This window comes from Podarcis erhardii, assembly GCF_964252035.2.
Source record: "Podarcis erhardii genome assembly, chromosome: 1".
NCBI lineage: Eukaryota > Metazoa > Chordata > Lepidosauria > Squamata > Lacertidae > Podarcis > Podarcis erhardii.
Genome location: NC_138497.1, coordinates 79,177,816 through 79,200,684, shown reverse-complemented (window position 1 = coordinate 79,200,684; position 22,869 = coordinate 79,177,816). Strand labels below are relative to the sequence as shown.

Genomic DNA, 22,869 nt, shown 5'->3' with positions numbered 1-22,869 from the left:
AGGCCCTCAAAGGCAGTGGCGTAGCGTGGGTTGTCAGCACCCGGGGCAAGGCAAGTAATTTGCGCCCCCTAACCCGTGGATTTGCGCCCCCTAACCCTAACCCCCAGATGTTGCGCCCGGTGCGGCCGGCCCCCCCTGCACCCCCCACGCTACACCACTGCTCAAAGGTATGGAATTGGAGACAGAAAATACTTTGAAATTCCATTCATGGACAATTCAAATTTATACTGAAAAAGAGGGAAAAGTAAAGGAACCAAACAGAAACAAAGAATGAAAGGGCGGGGGATGACTTTCTAAATCAAATGTCTAGATTACTCGGCAGTTAGAGATGGTGATCTTTTCCAGACCTTTATCATGCTAGTCTAGGACACTGCTTTCACAATTTGCCAGCATGTAAAACTGTCAAATGCTACTGATAATATTACTGCAGCAACAACTGACTAAACATAGCTAGCAAACAGCCAACAGCCCTCCTCTGTTGCTTGCACCCCAACAACTAGTGCTCAGAGCCATGTCTGATGTTTAATTACCAACTAGAAAGTTCACTTCAGGCCACTGTTCTAAAAAAAATATGCACACCCCTATGTTTTAAAATGCACAAGAAAGCAGCAAGGAAGGGTTGCAAACATGACCACTTGTCAACAACGCTTACTATAAATACCTCCATCTTTTCTTTTTTAGGAAATTAAAGTTCTTTGTTCTTTCCCAGTACTGTACACAGTTCCATGCAGCTATATTTTTAACAAAGAAACTATCCATAAAACCCTATTTATATTAACATTGCTCAAAATGTAACAAACCCTGTTTTACCTAAGCAGTGGGACAATGTTTTAGCTTCTGTAACAAATGTGTCATTAGATTATAAATTACATTTTATACAACATTTGTATAGAACAGGACTACCTACGTCGACAACATGCTGCTGGAGATGTAATAAGGGAAATGCTTCTTTGAAGCACATGTTTATGAAATGTCTGACACTTACAAATTTGTGGAGGAAAGTAGTAGGATGCATAAATACTACATTAGGAAAATATTTAAAATTGACTGATGATAATATTACTTGAAACGATATACCAACTATAAGGGGTTTGATGATGGGCCATACTGTAATCACAATTTTAAGTATTTTTTATTTCCCCTCTTTTTTCCTTTCACTTTACTTCCTCACTGAAAACTTGCAATAGAGTATGAATATAGAACATACTCTATTGCTTATTCATTACTCATATGCAAACAGGTTTTACTAACATATCTTCAATAACATGTTTTTAAATTGTTTTTTATTGAAAGATTTTCATGGATAACAAACATACAGATAGTGCCTATATTTTCAGTTCATAGAATCTTTTCTATAGGTCAGTTACATTCTTAATAACATATTTAACAATAGGTGCAGTCTTAGGTACAGGAAACAAGAACCTGAATGTAATAATTTTTATGTCACTTTGGGAAATTGTTTTTAACAGTAATACTACCAACAAGTTTATTAGATAAACCAAGAGTCAAGGAGAATATTTCTATCACTTTCAATTCCTGCCCAGATTCATAATTGCAGCTCCACAACTCTGATGAAAAGAATATGAGCAAGTGAAAGAATGATGGTGCAATCCTTAAACATATCTACTCAGAAGGAAGTCCAACTGGGAGTTGTTACCTAGTAAATGCACTCAGTTGTTGTTGTTTAGTCGTTTAGTCGTGTCCGACTCTTCGTAACCCCATGGACCAGAGCACGCCAGGCACTTCTGTACTCAGTAGTGCAGGCTGAAAGAAGTGAAACCCTACGTATCTAGGCAAATACCAAGACCTCATTAAATTTCAGGAGACTCCTGGACTGATTCCAAGAAAGGACACTGAGTATGGTAAATAACCCCAATCTCTTTGTTCATTAATAACAATCCTATATGACAAACCTGTATAACAATAATAAAATATTGCATTATATTTCAACATGAAATTATCATTAAGTAATGAGTTGTTTGAAAGTTACCTGGATTGAGCCTTCCATAAAAGTTCCTCTTTATTAAAGTTTTGTCATGAACTCTCTATATAGTCACACACTCACATGTAACCACTGTTTATGTTTGTGCATGCATGATGTATCATGTCCACCTTGGTGAAGAAACTTACATTTTCCAAGCCTTGAGCCAGCAAAGAGTGACAAATTCATTTCCTTCCCTATTACACCACAAGTGCACACCCCCATATTTTCCACATTTATATATCTGGGAAGCAGTCCTCAAAGTAGTGTCAATGCACAAAGTTATTAGAATAAAATGCTTTCCCCAACTCAACTCAACTCCAACCCCACTTACCACCACCACCCGCATTAAAAAGTCTTGTTCCATTTGTGTTTTTCAGTCCTGTTTACCAAAGGTAGAACTTCCACTGCCTGTGCATGACTTAATCTGAGCGAGGGCTCAGAGAGAGAACCAGCTTGGTCATACCAGGACCATCATACAACAACATCCAGATAAAGAGTCATGAATAGAAAGGTGTTGGTTCACATCTGAGAAACTACAGCTAGTAGTCACCATCTAGAAATAAGAGGTAAATTTTTGAGGGCAGATGACTTGGTTTTCAGATAGATTTGAGAGCCAGCTTCTCTCTCTTAAAATAAGCCACTATGCCCAAGCAAAGTTCTAACTTTGTGATGCTGAGCAATTTGTCACCAGCACCACTTGACAGCATCAGGAGGAATTACTGATTTGCTGGTGATTTAAATTATTTCAGTCACCAAGCAGAAAGCCGTGATTTGAACTGTTTATTTTCAACCATTTCCCCATGAATCAGTTATTTTCCAGAGAAAAGACTGTCCTAAGCAGAGAGGACATTTTTTCCCCAAATTAACACAAATGCTAGACTAGATTCAAACACAATCTGATGCACGTTTTCTCAAAAGTCCCACTTGGTCCAAGAAGAGTGCACAGGGGTGAAACATCAGTCCATCTCCAACAAGAAGCTGCAATAGGACACACATGCTTTTGAGCCATTAGTGTAGCTTACATTCTCTCCACCCCCTGCTACAACTGTTGTTATTTAGTATGATAAATCATTGTTGATTCCCCAATATTAGCAGGCCCCCACCAACAGGGTCACCTGACTGATGAGAATGATAATAAGTCAAGTGTTCAGAGAGAACAACAAGGCACAAGGGAGCAGTGCCTTCCGCTTCCATGGGTGGAGTTCACAGGTGGGTTCTGAGTAGCTCCCACAGGGAGCTACTACACACTTAGTCAGTGGCCAGATCTCACTGTCTGGAATGACTTTTGTCTTTAACAACAGGATGTGAACCTCTCCCACCCTGCTTCTAGAGGGAATAAACTCATTCCGACTATAGCTCAGTACAGGCTGACATTACTGTTTAGCCCAAGCAAGGACAGAAACATGCTTAAAATGATTTGGCAGTGGCCAATTTCAAAATCTGGCTGCCAGTGTTTAGCACAGGGCTCCCCCCTTCTTTTTTTTGGTGGTGAGGATTGGGGGGGGCACATTCCTAGGCACACAGCATGGAATTTCTAAGATCTTGGGCCATCAGGCTCCTGGGATTTTGCCCACCATTAACTCGGAGAGCCAGAGTCCCCCAGCAACTATTCTCAAGTGACAGCTTGCAGCACTGGGAGTGGCATAAACTAGCAAGGAAGGAAGCCATGTTAACCCCTCCTCAATCAGTGCACAGTCATACTAGGAGGCTACTACAGGCTAGAAAGCAACACAGGATCAAAGGGAAGGATTAGGGGTCCCAAAGGGGTAAGAATATAAAGCACTCATCGTTCTATGCAAAAAAAAAACCTCACTGCATGACCCCCCTCCCTTAAAGCCTTTCAAAACTATAACAAGGGAATCAGGGGCACTGCTATTCTATGCACTTGCCAAAAGAACAGCAGCCACCTAGATCTGCGGCTGTGAACAAACTTACTTCATATCATCTCCGACCACTCCCTAAATTGCAGATGGATGCCAGAAGAGTATGCGAGAATAAACACAGAGGTACTCAGAGTCCTAGTAAAATAAATAAATAAGCAAGCCATAGAGCAAAAGACTCTGGAAGGAGGAAACAAGCAGGCAAAGGAAGAGTCAGAGCAGGCTTCTGGTTTTGTTTTTTTCTGGAAGATGCAACGCCCCTCCCATATCCCCCTTTGCTTGGCTGGCAGGAAGTGTTTACAGAAAGCAGAGACCACGCAAACCTAGGCAGGGAGGCAGGCAGGCAAGCAGGTGATTCTTAACCCTCCATTAGCCCCAAACACGTCAGACTGGAGGACAACAAGCACACTGTGCTGGGGCGGAGGGGGAGCGAAGAGAGAAAGAGATCACATAGCCTACTTCCTCGTGTGCAAACAAGATGTGCAGGTCCACAGCTTTTAGAGCTTGTGGTACGAGGTGGCTACTAGACTAGGACAGGGGGTGACAGTATTGCCCCGTATCCCCTTCAGCTGCACACAAGCATCACACCACGCACCTGCAAATCTCTATGTGGGGATCCCTAAAGCATGGATACACAAGCATCTTTACGAAAGGTTCAGCTAGTAACAAGTGAAGGACTAACAACAAAGGGGAGGAGTCAGAAACCTCAGAATGAAGAATACAACCACATGCCTGAAGAATACAAGAGGCTACACCCCTCACCCTCGAACGTAGTGCTGTCACCCCTGCCCTCCCCGTCTACATGGAGACAGGCGCACCCCACTGCAGGCCGATATTCTGTGTGCGTGTGTGTGTGTGTGTGAGAGAGAGAGAGAGAGAGAGAGAGAAACGCACATGAGGCCATTTTCCCAATACACATCCACTGTTGCTTCCTTGTCAGAATGTATGACCTCACGCTTCCCTCAAGGCTCTTCTTTCCCAGGGACGCCTCCCAAACTTACCGTCAACAACCCACCCCGACACACACACACACACACACGTCCCTGACCGACTCTCTTATACTTGGGCGTTTAAAATGCTACCGTGGGGAGCGGGGGGGGGGCAGAGCTGGACTTCCCCGCTCACTTTGGAAACTCGGATTACAGCTGCAGCAGCTTCAGCTGCGTTCCAGGAAGAGGCGAGCGCGCCTTTTTGTTGGCCGGCAAAGCCCAGCTCTGCGACGCCCGGCTGCAGCTCTCCCCGCTGTCCCCACACATGCTCCCTGGGACACGCCGCCGGAGCCACTGCAGTGCTTGCGGCTGCGAACTACACCCATCGCTTGGAACGTCTCCTGAGCAGGCTGCGAGGAGAGACGGGCGACGCTCGCCCCACAGACCACTCGGTTGCCTTTCCTGTTCTTTTGCTGCTGCCAACAAATTACTTTTCCGAGGAAGAAGGCTCGGGGAATGCACTACTCCCGCCCACCCACAAAACAGCAGAATAAATCGGGGCGGGAAGGGGTTTTACTCACCGTCTGCTGTTCCCCCCACCACGAGGCTACTTTTCTTGCAAAGGCAGTAGAGTAAAGCTGCGCTTTTCTCAGGGGAGTCAGTGGGGCTTTTTTCTTTTAAAGGCAGCGTGGGGAGCAATGCAAAGTTTGCATGGGGGGAGGATCAGCCCCCCGGGATAGATCCACAGATCCTTGTGTCCCTTTGCCTGCAGGCGGGCTGGCTGCTCCAAGTCAGTTCCCCGCGGGCCCGATGCAGTGGTGAACTTTCCACCTAGGCGGTGGCGGCGGCGGAGCCCCCTTCTTGCAGCGCCCTCCCCGCATTGGCACCCAGCATCCAGGCGCTCTCTGTGCTGCGGGAGGGCGGGGAGCGGCGGCTGCTACGGCGTCGGCGTCGTCAGCCTGGACAATGTGTGTGTGCGCGCGCGAGGCGAGCCCCAGGCAGCGAGCAGCACACGCCCAAACTCCGCTCGCTCCCCGCCCCCTCGTCACTCCCAACCTCCTCCCGGAGCAGCCGATAGGCGCTTGGGCTGAACCTCGGCGCCCCCCGCCGCGGCCTCTCCGCTCCTCCGACCTCGTGGTGGGCTGCGGGGCCTGTCAATCACGCCCCGCGCTCCCTTCTCCCCGGGCCCCGCCTGCCGGCCGCGCTGCTACTGCTTTGGCCTGGGCGCGCGGCGAGTTCGGAAGGGGCTGGGAGAGGAAACGGGCGTCGCGAGCGGCGAGCGGGGAATTGCCTCTTCTTTTGCCACGCTTATTTTTAGAGCTCTCCGCTTCCTCCAGTCAAATGAAGCCTCCTCTCCTTTCTTCCGGGTGCAGCTCTCTCCCTTTCCCGCCCGGCAAAGCGCTTCCTTCCATCCCTGGCTCCCCCCGCCTTAGTCTCCACTCAGCAGGCTCCGCGTTTGCTTCCCCCACCCCAAAAGGCCCGCTTTCTGTACGTGGCCTGGCTGTGCTCGCTCTCTCCGCTCTCTCCGCCTTTCCTCTTATCCTGCCGCCGCCGCCGCCGTTGCTGCTTCCATTGGGCGCCTGTCCCTGCGCTGTTGTCTGTTTTCCCTGCTCAGGGGTGGACGGCGTGAGCTGCCAGGCTGTGAAATGAACAGGGCGCGGGAAGACCGCCTCCGCCCTGGGGGAAAGTCGTAGCGGGGGTCGCACAAAGGAAGGAAACGAGGGGTCTGTCGCAAACTCGTCGTGTTCTCCCAATATTGGCCCAGGTCAATTAATTAAAACGTTCCCCTGCACGAAAGCGCAGGTTCTAGTGGTTCTTTAGAGGACATTCTCAAAAGTAATCAATATTTAAGTTTTTTTCCAGAAGCTTTCGTTTTGCCCTAACCTCCACCCTACTCCTGAAAACATAAGATTCTGAATTAATTTCCATAATCTTGAGTGTGAGCATTCAAGCGTGGTTAAATTAAAGCACAATAAACTAGGGCGGAGGGAGGTGTATTCTTTCAAAGCATGTTTATGTAAATATGCTCACCAAACATGCAGAATGCCCATCAAGTTGGCCATAGTGTGAGCAGAGGAAGGTCATTATTACACACCCATGGACTTCACATTCAGGCTACAGCTTAAAAGTTGAGTACATATGGATAGATAGATAGTTAAGCCTGCGGAATCATGAGAACTCAGCAACATGATTGCTCTTACTCTGCTTCAGTTAATGTGCATAGCAGGTACGGATTTTTTCTCTTCCCATAGAAGTGGTTGATAGCCTAACACTTGATGGTCTAGCATTGGGATGGAGGCTTAAGTTGTCCTCTACTCCCAGTGTCCAGGGTATGGGTCAAGTTTTTCTGCTTTTCAACCAGGGCCCAGATTGCCAACACTTTACACTGTCCCATAGCAGTTAGGGGGAGCCATGGAAAACTAATTGTACTGTACTCTTGTTCTGCATAAGGTCTACCCTCTGTTCTGTTTTTTGGCCACGCTAAAGTGTCGTAACTCAAGAACTGGCTTCAGTTTTTATACATTGAGTGGCAGAGTGATGACCGCTATTATAACAGCTGAGGGACAGAGATAATGAATTGCAATGTACTTTTCAAAAATTATACAGCATATTATTTATTTCAGTAAATTTATACCCAATTCTCTTCCATCATGGAATTCATTGCAGTGTACATGGGACAAACTGATCAGATTCAGGCATGCTTAGCTTCACCATTTCAGTTGTATCATGTGCACTTGAACCATGGTGGCATGCACTGCAAGACAGCAACCTAGATAGCAGTTTGTAGCTGCTTGTAGGGGGCTACAGGGTTCCAGAAGGGCAGTATGGCCACTGGAGAGAGCCAGAGAACCATTGTTAGGTGTAAGTGATTAAGAAGAAGAGGAGTTTGGATTTTATATCCCGCTTTATCACTACCCTAAGGAGTCTCAAAGCAACTAACAATCTCCTTTCCCTTCCTCCCCCACAACAAATACTCTGTGAGGTGAGTGAGACTGAGAGACTTCAGAGAAGTGTGACTAGCCCAAGGTTACCCAGCAGCTGCATGTGGAGGAGCAGGGAAGCGAACCCGGTTCACCAGATTACGAATCCACCGCTCTTAAATTTTAGTGCCAGCTGCATTTGTTTTCACACATGAAGCAAAAAGTCAAAACGATACCTTTCCCACATGTTCTTAATTGCATACAAGCCCTATGCAGACATTCTAATTATATACATGCTAGCTGGCCCCCGGCCCCTCAGCATATTAGAGGCTGTTGTTGTCTTATTACCAACCCTTTAACATCAGATACCAGGGTGGGTTAAAATTCAATGTTAAAAACAAATTAAAATGATTACAGTCACAGGAATGGAGTTGGGTCCTGGAAACACATATTTAAGATGTCAAAGCCCAGGGTAAAAATGTGTATCTTCAGCATGTGATGGAAGCTATATAATGCAAGGTTCCAGACACACCTCTGGGGAAGGAATTCCATAACCAAGGAGCTGCCACAGAGACTGCCCCCTTTGCTGATCTCAGCACTTAAAAGGAAATAATAAATAATAAAATAATAAAATTTTATTTATATCCCGCCCTCCCCAGCCAAAGCCGGGCTCAGAGCGGCTAACAACAATAAAAGTAAAACAGCATTCTAAAATCAATTCATTCTAAAATCAATTCAAAATCAAATTAATGGCAACCATTGGGCTAGAGTTTTGCGAGGACTACCAAAAGAGGGGGTCAGGCTGTGCCTTGGCCAAAGGTCTGGTGGAACAGCTCTGTCTTGCAGGCCCTGCAGAAAGATGTCAAGTCCCGCAGGGCCCTAGTCTCTTGTGACAGAGCATTCTTTCAGATATTTTGTGCCTAAGACATGTAGAGCCTTAAACACAAATGTTTAAATTTATACATTGGACATTCCATTACAACAGGGGCCAACTCAAACCAATGTGTATAGGTTTCACTCATGTTGAGAGCTATGCAGTGGGGCGGACCTGTGCACATGTGATTTCTAACATATGGCCATTGGGCTCTCCAATGGGGTAAGGTTAGCAGAGTCATACCCACCACCAACAACAACCTGTGTACAAATAAAATATCTGCACAATGCTATAGAAAGATGGAGACTGGAGCATAGACATAGCCAGGATTTATGGGGGGCAGGCTTTATGTTAGTGGGGGGAGAACCAAGTTATCTGCGACACAATTGGTCAGTTAAGTATTTTTATTTAATTACTTTATTTAGAGGGGCAGCTGCACCCCTGGCTACACCCATGTATTTACATCCATGTACAGTACTGGAGAAAGGGAAACAGCAGCCTTTCTGTAAACTGCAGCCTTCAAAAAAAAGTTTCTTTTTCAAGTCTTGTACAAACAGGAACATGGAACACACAGGATGAAACGGTTAAATCAGCTATGATTAAGTGGGCACAAGATATTGGTCATGATATTATGTTTGCTGACTGGGAGCAGTTATGGACCATAGGTATTAAATTTACGGCATGTAGTGCCTTAAAAGAGAATATAATGAAAATGATCTATAGGTGGTACATGACCCCAGTCAAGCTTGCAAAGATATATCATTTGCCCAATAACAATTGTTGGAAGTGTAATGAATGCGAAGGAACTTTTTATCATCTTTGGTGGACCTGCCCGAAGATTAAGGCCTACTGGGAAATGATCTATAATGAAATTAAGAAAATCCTTAAGTGGACATTTGTAAAGAAACCGGAGGCTTTTCTCTTGGGCATGGTAGGCCAAATGGTTCCAAAGAAAGATAGAACATTTTTTATGTACGCAACAACAGCAGCAAGAATTCTTTTGGCGAAGTATTGGAAGACTAAAGAATTACCTACTCTGGAAGAATGGCAGACCAAGGTGACTGAATTTATGGGACTGGCAGAGATGACCGGCAGAATCCGTGACCAGAGGAGAGAGACAGTGGAAGAAGACTGGAAAAAATTCAAAATCTATCTTAAAAATTGTTGTAAAATTTCGGAATGTTAAGATGTCAAGGGATTGGATATAAAGAATTACAGCTGTAAAAATTGAAACTTAAAAAACTTTAAAGAGAATTAAATATAAAAAGGGATGAAGGATTGCTAAAAAATCTTAAAACAAGGATGCAGTGAAGGGGAGGTTTGGGGAAGTCGTGTTATGTTTGTCTGTTTTTTGTTTATGTTGTAAAATTAATAAAAATTATTTAAACAAACAAACAAACAAACAAACAAACAAACAGGAACACCCTGTAAATTCACCCTTCCTCCCACCCACTGATGGAACAGATCCTCACACAAAATATAAATGAATAGTCACATCGAGAGTACCCAATAAAATAATTAAATGAAGGTGTCTGTCCATAGTCTGCCACTGTTGCTCATGGTTAGTAGCCACATTCCTTTGTATATATGCAAATGATATAAAGTCAAACCAGCCTGCTTCACTTTATTGCATGATAAGGTTTATTGAGTTCCATGAACCTCTTACGTTAAAGTAGGTTATACTTTTATATGACACATTTCATGTAATTATTATATGATGTAGTACAATAATCTGTTAATCATGCCTCAGTATTACACTGCAGGCTATTCCAATTATTACAGGCTGAAAGTAAGGGTTTCATACTTGAGCTTTTGTTCCTTCTATGCCAAGGGAACATGTAATAACCTATGCAAATTAATCCACTTTGTGCAAATTATCTGGATTTGCCTAAACTTGCTTGATTTGTAGAACTTATGCTTAAACATTTTTTATCTTTGTTTTTGTTGGTTTGTTGGGTTTTTTTAAGCACTACTGTAGTTTACAAAGGAAAGATCTGATGAACAGCAAGGATGCTTGGGTAGAGGAACATTGCTAGAGGCTATAGAAAATGATAGCCATGCAAGACTTCAATGAACAATGGCACTTTTATCAGACACATCATGATCTCCTATACAGTGGTGCCTCGCAAGACGAAATTAATCCGTTCCGTGAGGCTCTTCGTATAGCGGTTTTTTCGTCTTGCGAAGCAAGGCCATTGACAGCGTAGCGGATTAGCGCTATTAGCGGTTTAGCGGCTTTTAGCAGATCAGCTGATAAGCGGCTTATCAGCGGATCAGCTGATAAGCAGCTTAGGAAAAGGGGGGGGGGAGCAGCGAAAAAACCCCGCAGGAACTCGCAAGACATTTTCGTCTTGCAAAGCAAGCCCATAGGGAAATTCATTTTGCAAAGCGCCTCCAAAACGGAAAACCCTTTTGTCTAGCGGGTTTTCCGTCTTGCGAGGCGTTCGTCTTGCGGGGCACCACTGTATAGGTTTGCAACCATGAGAGCTAGAAACTTGCTTTGTTTTCTGAAAGCTGGGTCTAAGATGTTAAGGCAACAGTCATATTTACAAAGGCACAGATTGCTAGATACCAGATTGGGTGAAACAGAATCACAAAAGAGAACTAATGACTTTAACCAAATCTTATGGGGCTCATAATCAGCAAGAGTTCAGCCTAGTGAAAATACAATCACAAGTGAGGTAACAGCTGTTTAATCTGTGACAAACACTCCTAGGGCTACATAAGAAAGATTTAGGAACAGTTTATGAAATGAACTCCTGAAGCTTCACAATATACACTAGACTCATCTCTATATAATTTTACAAACTCTTTTATTAGCTAGTGTAGTAGGGACTGTTTGCTTCAGTCACTTTGGGGCTCCCTAAGCCTTGCTAATAAGAGAGGGAGGTTGCAGGATTTGCTTGCTTTAGCTGATTCCCCTCCTCCTTGCTACTCACAGTGATTCTCTTTGCATCCCTAAGGAGCGCATAAAATATCACATATGCCCAAATTACAGGAATGCATGCTGGCGACAAATCAGGGGATCTTAAAACTACAAAACCTCATCACACAGGTTTTGCTAAATTCTGAGCATATATTTCTTGAGAGGTGGCATGAATATACAGAAGTATATTTGCCAGAAAGACAATACAATAGTACCTCGGGTTAAGAACTTAATTTGTTCTGGAGGTCTGTTCTTAACCTGAAACTGTTCTTAACCTGAGGTACCACTTTAGCTAATAGGGCCTCCCGCTGCTGCCGCGCCACCGGAGCACGATTTCTGTTCTCATTCTGAAGCAAAGTTCTTAACCCGAGGTACTATTTCTGGGTTAGCGGAGTCTGTAACCTGAAGCGTCTGTAACCCAAGGTACCACTGTACTATGTAATATGAAATATGACTACTACTGCTAATACTAATTTGAAAACAGTCCCAGAGAGTCTGATGTAGTAGACAGTTTCAGACCCTTTCCTAGTGACTATTCAAGGCTCAATCATGCAAACAAAAATTTCCCTTAAAAAGTATTTGGCCCTGAACCAGGAATTTGTGAAGCTCTGTGATTCTAAAACTAGTGTTATTTTTTGTGTGGAACAGATATATCAGGGTAATTAGTACTTTACTTCATCTAGTTGTGGGATTGTAAGGAAGGTAGGAGAGGATATATGGTTTTGATATTATCTCTCCTCACTCATGCTAGTGAGTAAACAGCAAAGCACATTCCCATTGCAACTTATTGGAAGCAAGTTGATGATTTGTTAGGTAAAGGTAAAGTGACCCCTGACCATTAGGTCCAGTCACGGACAACTCTGGGGCTGCGGGCCTCACCTTGCTTTATTGGCCGAGGGAGCCGGCGTACAGCTTCCGGGTCATGTGGCCAGCATGACTAAGCCACTTCTGGAGAACCAGAGCAGTGCACGGAAACGCCATTTACCTTCCCGCCGGAGCAGTACCTATTTATCTACTTGCACTTTGACGTGCTTTCGAACTGCTAGGTTGGCAGGAGCAGGGACTGAGCAACGGGAGCTCACCCCATTGCGGGGATTCGAACCGCCGACCTTCTGATCAGCAAGCCCTAGGCTCTGTGGTAGACCACAGCGCCACCCGCGTCCCCTTTATTTCCCTCTTAAAATAATAACAACACAACACCATCTTCTTTAAAAGTAAGAATAAAATTTTACTCACATTCAGTTCACAGCAGTAATCTGAAGACAGGCTTTATCTTGTGGTTACAGTGAACTACATATCTCAGACTTTCTGCTTGTGGGCTCCATCCTTTGTGAAGGTTGAGCAATGCACTGGCTAAGAGTAAGGAGAGTCCAAGAGTAAGAGAGTAAGAGTCCAAGAGAGAGATGGTTGCATGGCCAGCCCTTTTATATGGACAGCGAGTGTCATGCCCATCTACCTGGTCACACACAGGGAGAAGCAGCTCCAGAGCAGGTTTGACAGGAAGTCCTCCCTGTCTGGAGCCACATTCCCCTGTGTGTCCATTCTTGCAAACAGGAAAATGTTGTACTTGATGGCTCTAGTAATAATACATCCCATACTAGCTTTTAATGAAAGTTGTGTTTGGGGGTTTGGGTTTGTTTCTTTTTGAAGGGCACACACCTGTTTCCCCGTTTATTGTGAGAATACCCTCTAGAAATGATTCTCTGTTCATTTTTCCTTCTGAAGCTATCGCAGAAACAGAACTAATTTGAAGTGTACCAATTATGCATGACTACTGTGCAGTGCAGCTGGTTAACTGCCAACTTAACCTTAATATGTCAGTCAAATTGATTGATTGACTGAATTTATATATTGCCCTACACTCGGAGGTCTCAGGGGGTTCACAGAATAAAATCAAAATATAAAACCACAAAATACATAATCAAAATAAAAACAACCCAATAACCCCACCCCCCAAAAACCCACATTTTAAAAGGGCATAGGATGTCAATCAAATCAACCAAAGGCCTGGTTAAAAAGGAACATTTTTGCCTGGCGATTAAAGTTATATAATGAAGGTGCCAGGTGAACTTCCCTGGGGAGAGCATTCCACAGCCACTGCAGAGAAGGCCTGTTCTCATGTTGCCACCCTGCAGACCTCATACTTGCCATGTCTACTATAATAAAAATAACAATATTTAGCATGTCAGTACCAATTGAGATTAGCTCAGAAATTCTTGACACAGACAAGCATTACTTCCCATACTGGTAAAGCGGGTGTCCCCACATGCTCCTTCTAAACGCTGGCAACAGAGAGTGTTTTTCAGGCTCTCAGCAGGCTAGGAGTGGAGCTTAGGATTAAACCTGTGTAGGGCAGGGCAGTGGCTCAGTAGTACATCACGTGATTCACATGTAAACAATTCCAGGTTCCGTTCTTTGTATCTTCACATAAGGCTAGAACCTGGAAAAGACTGAAATTGATTGCCATTTAGTGTTGACCAAGAATGGGGGAATTTCAGACTAAGGGTCCATCTCTGCCTGGCCCCTCTGGGCCATGCCCCTTCATCCAGTCACATCCTCACTGGTCCTGCTCCATACCCTCAAGTGCTTCAGCCTGGCTGGAATCTGTTCTTGAGCTGATAAGACATCTTAGATAGAGAGGCTGTGTGTGTAGAGATCTCTGGCTTTTGCATGTCTGAAAAGTAGCCGACAGTACAAACCTAAGTGGCAAATCTGCTCCTCTTGTCCACGTTTGCTTCTTGCCCCATTTGCTTTTGCTTCCAGCTGCTGCTGGATTGCCTTGTAGAGAATGTGGTTCTTCATCTGGAAAAGGATTCCTTACCTTTGGGGAAGACCATATTGAGCTTAAGGGAGCGATGGGCTGCCACAGAATAACACATCTTCCTAATTTCAAACTGTGGAGTGAACTGCATCTTCTGAGCCCAATTCCTTCTCAAGAAAGGGCCCTTTCATGTTCTGAGGGGGGGACTGCAATGTAAAGGATGGCTGGTTATTTGCAGAGGATGTGCTTCCACCAAGTCAATTCCAACCCTTCATCCATGAATATTTTTTCACGAGGTTCCACTTGTTATCTTCTATTACAGATGGAGGAAGGAACTGAAATTAAAATGTAATGGCTTGGTTAAAGTCACCTAAGGAATTTGTGGCCCAAAACAGGTTTTGAACTGGACCCCTTCACCGCTGACATCCTCAATCACTATACTACAGTGCTGTTTGAAGTCCTTGGTACAGATCAGGCTGTATTGGTTCAACACCAACCATGTATCTTTAAAGGAGATAGTCCCTGCTCTCATATAGTGTAAAGGCTATTCAGAAGCAAGTCCCACTGTGTTTAATGGGGCTCACTCCCAGGTAATTAAACATAGGACTGCAACCTAGGAGCTTGCAATCCAAGCACTTCACTAAAAGATATCTCACAATCCTGCATAATTACCCTACGGTAATGAGACACTGGTTGTAGAACTCAGTCACAGAGAAACTCAGGTTTTCTTTCCTTGTCTTTCATCATTCATTCAAAGTGTGTTTCCAACCCTCTGGGCTGGGAAGATTGGCATGAAAGTTTGTGAGTGATGCCTGACAAAATCTCAGCAGCTGGGGCAGGACTGGGGAACTGATTTTACTTCCTTGTTCTGCCAAAAGGCTAACAAAATTACTGTGCAATCCTGTGTATAACTTCTGAGAAGTAAATCCTATTGAGTTCAATGAGACTTATGTTCAGATAAGTTTGCATATGACTGCAGCTTGGGCTGTAATACTATTAAACACTTATCTGGGAATAAGCCCCATTGGAATCAATGGGATTTGCACTTTCTGAACAGGCACACACAGGAGAGCACAGTTAGTTATCTAAATATAGGAAGCCCATGCAAATATTGATAGTTTGCATAATTTGTACAGGTTACAGAATTTAGGTGTCTGAATACAAAATTTGAATCAAGTTTGCACAGAATTATTTTAAGGCCACTCTGGATGCCCTGCTTGTTGAGCATTCATCCTGACTTGCTTGCACAAAGCTTACATGGAGGTTATATTATACAGTATCCGGTCTTTATTGAGCATTTGTTCAGATTTGCTTGCAAAGGCACTATACTACAATGAGGATTCATCCTGCATTCACTCTGATATGCCTGCAGAGTGCTTAAACGTCTTCTCATCAGACATTTGTTCATCCCACACTTTTCAATGCATTTCCCCATCACTTTACAAACTGCAAGAAGCCAGATTATTTTTTAAAGAAAAATTGATGCATTAGGGTGACAGAATTCTTTAGTCCACTTTAACTACATAAACCTAAAGTTCTGGTATGTGCTTGAATCCCTCTTGGAAAATAGTAATAGTCCATAGGAATCCTTATTCTGTTTTGATTTAAACACCCACACCCACCCACAAAATACAAACACACGCCTCTGCTGAAGGATATACTTTTACAGTCCTGCAGCATTTATCCATAATGTTTCACAGATGGGACATATGCTTTTCGCTCTGAAACCAAGCAGAGTGTTTTCAGAACTGTCCCTTAGGAATCTAACAAAAATAATAAGGTCAAAGTGAATTGGCCCTTAACAAATAAATCAAATTCTTTTTGACTTTCATGCATTTAATTTTTATAGCACATGATAAATGTTTAAATCATTTCACATGGGCATCTGCGGGTAGAGGTCAGTGTCTGCACACATGCTTAGATAAACCATAATCCCTAGATTCCCAACTTTCACTAAAAAAAAGAAAAAGAAAAGGAGGTCTCTAGCACTTGAGGAACCCAATATACGAGACAAAATGTGCATGCACTACTCTCATTAGTCTTGGGATACACCAGTCTGCTTAACGCTTTCAGTCTTTTAACCAATTACAGTAATTAAGTCAGAGCAGTGATCGACATTTAAGAAAGCAGATCTAGTCAATTAAACAAGACGGATGCTAGAGTGAAACACCTGTAGACGACATTGTCTTTATTTGTTTTTAAGCTTTTTATGATGATCTTTCTAGGTGCAGAAGTAATTGCTGCCCCATAAAAAAGCAGTCCTGGAATCCAGGAATTTAGTGTCGCTGTGACTGGGGAATAGTATGTAACCTCCGCCGCCTCCCCAAAAGAGGAAGCAGCAAAGACAATAGTCCATGATTTTTCCCATTCAAGGTCTTTCCATACCCAAATGTTTATTCTTTACTGTAAACATTTTAAAACTTACTATACTAATATCAATGCAGATAAAATCTATCACTATTATACCCATATTGTAGAGGGCAGGAGTATGGCTAAGAAAGCGTGTGAGATAACCAGCCTCATATAACCAACATGCTTAAGTCTTATTAATGCATGAAGGGGTTAATACCATAGAGCAAGCTGTGCTGCCAGGCTTAGCTATGTCCACTTCCCCTCACCTTGGGAGGAGTTAGGTAATCAAGGCTTTATTTTCCCAGAGTCTGAGAAGCTTAGCATGGAACGAGGTTTGAGCTGGTTGCTCCAGCTCAGTCACATGGCTCTCACAAGCCACTCTTCAGTTCCTATACCAATGGTTTAGGAACTTTCATCACTTTGTAATTAAGCTAAGTTTTACTGCATATGCAACTTTTCTGAAGCATATGAATTTAGAGAGTTTGTAAGTTTTTAACTTACCAAAAGTTTGATCTTTTCCTATGCTGGCAAAAGAGGGATTTTTTTATTTTTTTTTTGAAAGAAACATTTTAAGGGAGTAGTTTTGAACTCACTTGGAGAATCCTGAGAGAACAGGATTAAACGCAGGCTACCTTATGAGTTCATGGCCAAGGCAAGAGCTGAATTAAGGACTTACTATCTTAGAAATCAGTCACAATGGTACAACAGCTTCCCAAAGAGCTTTCTTAGAGAGATGCTGCTGTAAATTTCTGCTGAGCAATGCCAAGGGTGGTGTTTCTTCACAAGCATATGCATGTATGTCATACCACTTTGCTCTTATTCCAGTCCAGCCTTGTCCTAGCCATTTATTGTGAGCATTTAGGTTGCCATACACAACTTCTCCAGGGCAATTGGAAAATGACATCAACACATAGCTATTTTAGCTAGTCATGTTTGACAAAGAGGAAGATGATGAATAGGATAGAGGAATATCAACGTATTCTAGAGGAAGGAGAAATGTCCCAAGTCTGGCTCTTGGTTGATCTATTGGTGTTGACTGCAAAAAGGATTCAAATAAATAAGTACATCTCACATTGTCTGGTTATGGTAACACACACTGATAGTGTGAGTCAACTCATTTTAAGGGTTATAAGCACACACACCACAAACAAGGTTGCTAGGACAGAACAGTAGGTCTGAACTTTCATTAGAAGACCAATCACTGCAGCAAGAGTTACTTTTAGTTCTAATTACCAGCCATTTATATACTTTATATAAACCATTCCTGTCAGAATTTCACCTGTTTTTCTAAAACCAAATTTAAGACTTTCAGATTGATAAACCTAATGAAGGATCATTTTCAAAATCCAGCCGTGAAGCTCACTGAGTGATGTTGGGCCAGTCACCTATCTCTCAGTCTAACCTACCTCACAGGGCTGCTGTGGGGACAAAATGGGGAGGAAGAGAACCATGAACATCACCTTGAACTACTTGGAGCAAAGGTAAATGGAATATAAATATAAACGTAATAATAAATAAATAATCAAAGCTCAATAGTTATTTCAAGGCCATTACCCTGGTATAAAAACTACTTCATGATGAACACAAACTCCTTCTAGAGTATTTCAACCACAGATCAACATGCTTCTCTACAGAACTGTGAATGCCACACAACAGGAGTAACAACCACTACCATTGTGAAAATGTTTGTTGATTTGCTCAGGTTTCCTGTCCTCATCTGACTTGTTCAAGTGGCCCTGCTCTGAGCATGTGCAGGGTCTATGACAAATTATAATTTGATTTTCTGATTGGGTCCTAGCATCACCATGACTCTATCAGATTCCCCAGCAGCCCCTCTGTGGGTTCTCCGTGGGACAGATCCCTAACACTTAACACTATTTTCACCAGTGAAGTTAAAAGCATATCCCCCATTAATTTAGATGTGTGTGCACGTGTCATCTCCCCACTGAGCTATGTCTACAAGTGTCAAAATGTACAGAGTGAAGAAGCTGAATTAATGCTCCTTGTAATGTGTGAAAATGCTCTCAGCCTCTCCAGCCTTTTCTTTTCACATATCCACTTGGTGTGTGATATGTTACCTGTGGCTACTTTACCAAGAAAACTTTTAGCAACTCTTTACAGATTGCTTCAAAGCAGCTCAAAAGCTGATCTGCTGCAGATATCAAAATTGATCATTTTGTCATATATATATTATAGGAAAAGCAAAGTGCTTCCTTTTATAATCACCTTGCAATATGATACAAGGACTTTGCCATGGCAACCCAGCTCATGAAACAGAATAATGTTGATCATAAGGTATAGGTTGCTATGGTGAGTAAAGCTGAGACTGGAGCTTTGCATCATCTAGCAAGCCAGGTTTGTGTCAATAAGAGCCCTTGCCAGGATGCACCAGAGATAGGGGTCAAGCTAAAAGGCTAGTTACCAACAAGAGACAAGGATGGGTAAAGTGCAGAGCTTTTAGCACACATCTCCACAGCCAGCAATTAATAATTTCCCCAACTTCTGGAAAGAATTTAGGCTTAATCAGAAGTTAGGGAAAAAAATTATTCATGAGCAGGTGTGATGTGGCACGGGAAAATCCTGTGTGATGTTGTTTGTGAACGTAGAATCTACTCACTATGATGAAACAACAGCAACTCATTGCAGTGCAGGCTGGGTGCAGGGTGCAATGCAGAACTGTGTAACTTGGATTTGTGTTGAAAGCTATACACAGTCCTGGGCAAACACTGTTTGTAGGCAGGAACAAGTTAACTTAAGCCTACTTCACATTATGCAACACATCTGAACCCTCTAAAATGTTTCCCACCAATCACAAATGTTGTTATAATGCTTATCCTGTATATATATATGACTTCTGCATAGAAAAGTAACAGATCCTCTGCATCTCTTGCATTTAATGGCCTTCAACTCCGCTGTCTATGCTCCCCATCCCTGTCTATGTTCACTTTTCTTGCCAAATCCCCCTTCCCCACAACAAACCCCCTTCCCTTTGTCTGGGGGAGATCTCCCACTTTTGTTGCACTGTAGCACAAAAATGCCCTTATTTTTTTATTTATTGCATTTATATCCCACCTTTTTCTCCAAGGAGCTCAAAGTAGCATACACTCTTCTCATGCAAGCACCACAACAACACTTTGAGGTTGGTTAAGCTGAGAGACAGCAACTGGCCTAAGGTCATGCAATGAGCTTCATGTCTGAATGTAAAGCAGGGCAGTGGAGTATGTGACCTGAGGAAAAAGGTTTGAGGGCCAGAGAGAGGCCCAAAGGGCCACATTCAGCCATCAGGCTTGAGGTTCCCCAACCCTGCCCTATCTCCCATCCAGACCATGATGACAGAGGCTCTTTCCTGTGAGTACGGAAGAGATCAGCAATAGGTAATGCATCTCAGCAGCCATTACACTCTAAACCATGTTTTTTGAATTTCTCCTGATCAGCAAAACTCCTTGACACGAAAAGGAACTTTGTCAATTCAGGTAATGATTGGATTGCTGCCCCTTATAAAATGTATGACTAAGATGTTCATCTGATGCTGAGGCACTAACACTGAGTAATTTCCCAGCACTCATTAGTAACACTTTTTTTTATTTAAGAAAAGAAAGTATTAGCTATAGTTTCCCCGCAGTAAGCTCTTTAATCATCACAGCTTACTGGCAGAGGGATTTGTGGAGTAGCTTATATGATCACAAAAAGAATTAAATGCATCACACTTGCTCTGTATCCTGCTAAATGATATATTATAGAAGGAGACTGAGGCTGCTGGATTCCCATAAAGTAAGACATATATATATGAATTTCAGACTTGGTATCCATGTAATATTAGGAAGGATTTTACAATGGTGTTATGCGAGTCCCACTCTGCATCTATGAACCTAACATTGCACTCGTTCCACAGAACACATGACAAAGCATTTAACCATTCACCCTCAGCAATGTTGTGTGTTTCAGGCTATCTAGAAATATGTAATAAAGGTGCCAGGCAAGCATACATGGGGACAGTGGGGAGCCACCACAGAAAAGGCCCATTCTTGTGTTGCTGCCCTCTGGACCTCTCACAGAGGAGGCACACAAAGGGCCTCAGATGATGGTTGCAGGGTCTGGGTTGGTTAATCATGCTATATATACACACACAAACACACTCTTATTTTCAAGTCACTATCTTCTTTCACTATCTTATTGTTTTCAGAAATTCAGAATCGGCTCTTTAGCTTTCTCAGGCCATGCCTATCTTATTCAGTCATCTGAGCGTGACATAATTTGTCCTCTATTGCAGCTCCAGAGGGAATTTGCTTTATCATCGTACAGCTTTACTGTCTACAGATCTTACAGGCTTCTGCATTCCCTTGGAAAACACCTCCCTGTGGTATTACACAGTGGCAATAATTCAGAGTCTAAATGACTCTTCTGGGATGCTGTGCTAGCAAGTTACAGCTGTTTCTTTAATAGGCTGCATGAACACGCACAGAGAAAAAGAGCAGGAAAAAGAAAGCATATCTTAATGCTTGTGTTTGTGAGCACTCTGAAAGAGTTGTTCCAACAAAAAGTGTGATTTTACTCAGAGATTTCTTCTCCTTTAAGGCTGTGGATAAGGGTTTCACGGTCAACTTCTGTATTACATTTTTGTACATGCAGGCACCCATTTATGTATGTGTGAACGACCACACATACCCCAGCTTGCTTCAATGCATGCTAGGGAATGGATGTTGCATAGAGAAGGGCTTCCCAGTAGGTATATGTGGAGAGAAAATAATAGTACAACCTTCCAGGCTGTAAATTTAGGCTTGTGCATTTGATCTAAAGTGTAAGTACAACCTTACACGCACGACCACACATTTGGAGCACGTGTACCAGGATAGCAACTGCTATTGAGGAAAAGGGCACTCCTACAAGCCTGTGGGGATTTTCCCTTACCGCGTTTTACAGGCTCTCATATTAGACCATTCATTTCCTTCAAGCAACGTACAGCTCCCTCTTCCCAGCACCCAAACTGCCCACCTAATCGTCTCAATCATGCGGTTTCTTTCCATACAGAAGATTCTTGATCAGCTTTTCGTAGCCCGCAGGAAAGATCTTCCTGGAGAAAAAGGACAAATACACAACCCCTCCGATTTAAAGCTTGCAACTCGACTGCACACTTATCCGGACCAGGACTATCCCGGTTGCACCAGCGCAGCTTTCTTCCGAGGGAACACGCTTCAGACGTGACCTACCCATAGCCAACCTCCTCCACGCAACACCTTCGGGGCGGGCGGAAGCCCCCAGACCTTCTCCGCAGCTCCTCCTCCCCTCCCGCGCAAAGCGGCCCCCGAGGCGGTGACTGGCTCCGGGGCCCGCCGTGCTCATGACTATGTAATGCGCGTATTCAAATCGAGCCGTTGCCGGGGCAACCCGAGGCCCTGTTACTCACGCGAATCCCTGGAAGTACCTGAGGAGGCTGCGCGGGCCCGGGAACGGAGGGAACCCAGGGCTCTCTGCTTCGTTGGGGCTTTTTTTGGCGGGAGCAGCCCCTTCTCTCTCTTTGCTCCTCTTACTCTGGGGGTAAGGGAAAGGGGAGGGGCGCCACCTTTTTTGCAGCCCGAGGAGACAAGAAGGCGGTAGGCGAGAGACTCCACCCAGGTGGGTGAGAGGCGGGAAGGGACCGGAAGAAGGTGCCGCCGCCGCCGCCCCCTGCACTGTTTGAACAACTCTTGGTTTCAATATTACCTGGAAGCTTTGCCCCTAAGACTTGATAAGGGACATGTACTCTGCATATTCGCGGCGAGCATCCTTACTGGGGCCGAGTAGTCATGCTTATTTTGTAGGGGGTCCTCTGCTAGCATGCTTGTTGGGGAGCAACCGCATTGAACACAGAGGGGTTTCCTTCTGAGTAAACATGCAAGGGATAAAACTGCCTGGCTAGAATCCTTTGATCGCTTGCCTAGGATGTTTAGATCGAGTCATAGAGTTGGAAGGGCCCATGAGGGTCATGTAGTCCAGCGCCCTGCAATACAGGAATCTCTTTGCCCAACGTGGGGCTCAAACCCCTAACCCTGAGATTAAGAGTCTCATGCTCTACTGACCGAGCTATCCAGGTGGGAATGTCATTTCTTGTAACTTGAATCCATTGCTTTGGGAGAAAATGGCTTAGTTCACTGGTTTAATTCCAAGTGGATTTAGGTGGAATCTTAAGTGTGCATACTTTTTAGTAAGGATGTTGCAAATGGTAAGGCTTGCTTCCAAATAAGCAAGTTATTGTTTACTTCTTG

The 22,869-nt window shown here is 43.7% G+C and overlaps 2 protein-coding genes across 4 annotated transcripts in view; both read right to left on the bottom strand.

Moving 5' to 3' along the window:
* Positions 1–21,858, bottom strand: part of HRAS (HRas proto-oncogene, GTPase) — a 60,953-nt gene extending 39,095 nt beyond the window's left edge. The window contains exon 1 of one of the 3 annotated variants that reach the window (XM_081854395.1): positions 21,835–21,858. The gene's annotated coding sequence lies outside the window, so the exon portion shown is untranslated. Of the gene's footprint in view, positions 1–3,919; positions 4,066–5,374; positions 6,294–21,834 lie in introns of those variants that run through there. The other 2 variants (XM_081854393.1, XM_081854394.1) reach the window with 2 other exon arrangements.
* RNH1 (ribonuclease/angiogenin inhibitor 1) overlaps positions 1–22,063 on the bottom strand; it is a 184,820-nt gene extending 162,757 nt beyond the window's left edge. The window contains exon 1 of the mRNA XM_081854244.1: positions 22,060–22,063. The gene's annotated coding sequence lies outside the window, so the exon portion shown is untranslated. The remainder of the gene's footprint in view (positions 1–22,059) is intronic.
* Positions 22,064–22,869: the final 806 nt, after the last annotated feature.